Below are 4,213 nucleotides of genomic sequence, written 5' to 3'. Positions count from 1 at the left end.
AGTGCTGGGAGTGCGTGCTGGGAGTGCGTGGCGTGAGCGCAGTGCTGGGAGTGCTGGGAGTGAACGCAGTGCTGGGAGTGCTGGGAGTGAGCGCAGTGCTGGGAGTGCTGGGAGTGAGCGCAGTGCTCGGAGTGCACGCAGTGAGTGCTGGGAGTGCGCACAGTGAGTGCACGCAGTGAGTGCTGGGAGTGCGCGCAGGGAGTGCTGGGAGTGCGCGCAGGGAGTGCTGGGAGTGCGCGCAGGGAGTGCGCGCAGGGAGTGCGCGCAGGGAGTGCGCGCAGGGAGTGCGCGCAGGGAGTGCGCGCTGGGAGTGCGCGCTGGGAGTGCGCGCTGGGAGTGCGCGCTGGGAGTGCGCGCTGGGAGTCCACGCTGGGTGTGCTGGGAGCGCACGCTGCGAGTGCTGGGAGTGAGCGCTGAGATTGCAGGGAGTGAGCACAGTGCTGAGAGTGCTGGGAGTGAGCGCAGTGCTGGGAGTGCACGCAGTGAGAGCTGGGAGTGTGCGCAGTGAGTGCTGGGAGTGCACGCAGTGAGTGCTGGGAGTGCGCACAGTGAGTGCTGGGAGTGCGCACAGTGAGTGCTGGGAGTGCACACAGTGAGTGCTGGGAGTGCACGCAGTGAGTGCTGGGAGTGCACGCTGGGAGTGCGTGCTGGGAGTGTGCACTGGGAGTGCGTGCAGGGAGTGCACGCTGGGAGTGCACGCTGGGAGTGCACGCTGGGAGTGCTGGGAGTGAGCGCAGTGCTGGGAGTGCTGGGAGTGAGCGCAGCGCTGGGAGTGCTGGGAGTGAGCGCAGTGCTGGGAGTGCGCGCAGTGAGTGCTGGGAGTGCACGCAGTGAGTGCTGGGAGTGCACGCAGTGAGTGCTGTGAGTGCGCGCAGTGAGTGCTGGGAGTGCACGCAGTGAGTGCTGGGAGTGAGCGCAGTGCTGGGAGTGCTGGGAGTGAGTGCAGTGCTGGGAGTGCACGCAGTGAGTGCTGGGAGTGCACGCAGTGAGTGCTGGGAGTGCGCGCAGTGAGTGCTGGGAGTGCACACAGTGAGTGCTGTGAGTGCGCGCAGTGAGTGCTGGGAGTGCACGCAGTGAGTGCTGGGAGTGCGCGCAGTGAGTGCTGGGAGTGCGCACAGTGAGTGCTGGGAGTGTGCACAGTGAGTGCTATAACGGGGTTCACCTGTATATGCAAATAAAAAGTTTTCAAAACAAACAACAAAAAAAAATCTGTTCTTATCAGTTTAATATCTGATACGTCCCCTATCTGGGGACCATATATTAAATGGATTTTTAGAACAGGGAGATGGAAGAAGAGCTTGCTCTGTCCACTCCATGCATTAACCTGGTATTGCAGTACCTCATGGACCGGTGCACTTCCCTTTGGGGATATCTGACTTGTACACTACCGACACGCTTTATTGCGCATCGGCCAGATCCGCAAGCCGGGAGATTTCCCGGCTTGCTAGTGGCCGCCCCTCGGCGTGCCGCGCGTCATAGACGCGCGGTCACGCGTCTTCGGGAGCCTGCGCCCCCTGCACGCGCGTCCAGGGCTCCCCGAGGGAGCCCTGGTGTCCCGCGATGTGGGGGACGGCGGCAGGGGGTTCCGGGGGACCCGGCGGACCCGGCAGCGGTAGGGAGAGCGCCCCGATCGGAGGGCGCTCTTCCGCTGCTTCGGCGCGCGCCCGTCACCCTCGGGCGCGCGCCAGGCTACTGCTGCGGCCAAGAACGGGCAAATGCTCGAATAAACTTGGCCGCAGCAGTATGAAAAAATAGAAATAGAAACAAACAGCGGGCAAAAATAGAAGCATGCTCTCCTTTTTTGGCTCTTTCTTTTGCAAAGAAAGAAGAAATGATGACAAAATAAAGCCTCCTTCTTTTTGCTGTGTCCTGTCCGTTCTTTTGCCTGGCTTCCTACTTTCTTTTCTTTTCAGCTCGCATGGAGCAGGAGTGCCGCCTGCTGCCTAATTCAGTCCGAACGAGCAGATACCTAAGAAACTCCTGTTGAAGCTGTATCCAAATAGCCTGCATAGGAAACACTGCAGCAGCAAATGCCTGACTTGCTGGGTTGATGTCACAATGGGTGGCTGAAATGACCTGAACTGAAAACCTCAGCCACTGCCTGCTCGCTGCCTGAGTTTCATGGCAGCCCAGACGAGTCGGTGAGCAGAGAAAAAGCGGGCAGCAAGCGGCTCCCTCTGCCCTTCTCCCTAAAGCGTAGTGCCCCCGGCCATCGGGCGGCGCTCCGGCAGGGGCTCATTTCTGGTTATCGCTTCTCGGCCTTTTGGCTCAGATCAGTGTGTCTGGGTCAGGAGGTCCAACGGGAAGGCGATGGTCCGGCACCTCGGCCTTGCGGCATCGCTCGAAAGAGCTAAAGCCGCATGCTGCTATAGGGATGTCGCACCAGAACCGACCAAGAACGATCAATGGCGTCATGGACGGAGGCCAGAAATACTGCCAGGCTCCAAGTCGTGGAGGCCTTGAGAGACCGAATTGGGTTGCGGTACGTCGTGGAGACGGTGGTGCCGGACTTGCTGAAGACGGATGTCGGTGTGCTGTTTTGCCTGCAGGATTTCCAGAACCAGGGGATTTTCGACCTGACTTTCGAGAATGAAGCGGATTGCTGAAAGTTCTTTGAGCGGTGCAAGGAGAATGGATAAGATCCGCGCATGGACGGGATCACAGCCATCCCCAGCTTTATGTTGGGAGAAAGACCGATAACAGTGCATATGTACAATCCTTTCATGAGAAGAGAGGATATTACAGATTTCTTGAAAAGATATTGCATAGTCGTGAAAGGAGGAGATGAACTGGTTAACGCATATGGAACTTTTAATGGGAAGAGACGTTTCTTTGTGTGTTTCAAAACAGATCCAGGCCAACCAGGTGGAGTGTTGCACCCCCCCTGCAACTTTCAGCATAGGGGGTAATAGAGGATTTATGATGTACCCGGGACAGCCTCGTTTTTGTAGAAAATTTTGTTTTTGGCCATACGAAAGACGAATGTGAAAAGAAAGAGATGGTCTGTCGCAATTGTGGGGTGGAAGGCCAAGGAGCAGCAGGCTGCAAAGTCCCAAAGAAATGTGACATTTGTGGGGAGAGGGGACACCTGGCGCGACAGTGTATCAAAAGGACATACGCACAAGTGGCAAAAGCCAGTGAAATTAAGGAGGGGGCAGAGATTGTACTTCCCTTTGGGGAAGGAGAAGTGAGCTCCCTGAGCCAGAATCGCCAGGCGCAAAGTGAAGAGCTTGTTGGGGGGGGGGGGGTGAAATAGAGAATGTGCAGATGACAGACGAGGGCGTAGAGAGTCTTGACCATAGAAGTTGACCCTATCCTGGAGGAGATCTATCAGGAACATCTGGTAGAGGAAAGACTTTTGGCAGACCTTGGGGAGGAAAAACTGGGCAGTATAGGTGATGCAGTGGGGAAGTGTACAGAGCCTCAGGGAGAGCAGGAACAGGAAATGGACTTAACACTTGAGTCAAAGAAAAGGAAAAGCCAACAAAGGGAGGATAGAAGCAAAAAGCAAGATAACGTAGATAAGTTTGAAGGGTATCCTAGTACTTTTGAGGCACCAAAAAAAAGGTGGCAGAGGTAAAGGATAGAGTAGAGGCGGAGGGTTTAGAACCAGTCAGAAGGCTAGAGAGGCGAGTTTCCTCATCCGAAAGTGAGGATAGTATAAGGTTACGGGAAGAGGCAGAAAAGAAAGAAAGGGATCGAAACAGAGACCAGAAAGGCAAAGTTGGTGTTGACACAAAGGGAAAAACAAAAAAGATAAGGAGAGAGAGCAGGCCCTAGTTGGAAAATAGGAGGACAGACAGAAACACCAAGACAGAAAGCCTTAGAAAAGAAATTAGAGGAGGTTCAGGAGAAAATAGGAGATGCAGCTTTGTGGCATAAACTACTACAAGAGGCGAACCCTTATGGGGGGGTAGAACAGATAATAGATAAATTAGAAATCCTATTATTTATGGAAAAAACATCGACACCATGGGATTTTGAGAGAGATAAAGAGAAGTTTATAAATGACTTAAAACTAGGTGCAGAAAGTGTGAGAAAGCAAAAAGAATCTAAAAGACAGGTCTGGAACTAAAATTAGGCTATTTTTGAAGCTTAAGGGAACTGTTTGGTGTGGGATAGAGGTGGTATGCCATCCTTTGGAAAGTGTATCTACATGCTGTAAATATAAGTATGCAAGTTATTATTTTGAAGTGTATATCCCAGGAAAAGT

At 54.0% G+C, this 4,213-nt stretch overlaps 1 pseudogene; it reads left to right on the top strand.

Moving 5' to 3' along the window:
• Positions 1–1,157: 1,157 nt before the first annotated feature.
• LOC142500316 (U2 spliceosomal RNA) lies at positions 1,158–1,361 on the top strand (annotated as a pseudogene).
• Positions 1,362–4,213: the final 2,852 nt, after the last annotated feature.

Source organism: Ascaphus truei, chromosome 7 (assembly GCF_040206685.1).
Source record: "Ascaphus truei isolate aAscTru1 chromosome 7, aAscTru1.hap1, whole genome shotgun sequence".
NCBI lineage: Eukaryota > Metazoa > Chordata > Amphibia > Anura > Ascaphidae > Ascaphus > Ascaphus truei.
The sequence above is the reverse complement of the archived record's forward strand: the minus strand, read 5'-3'. Positions and strand labels throughout refer to the sequence as shown.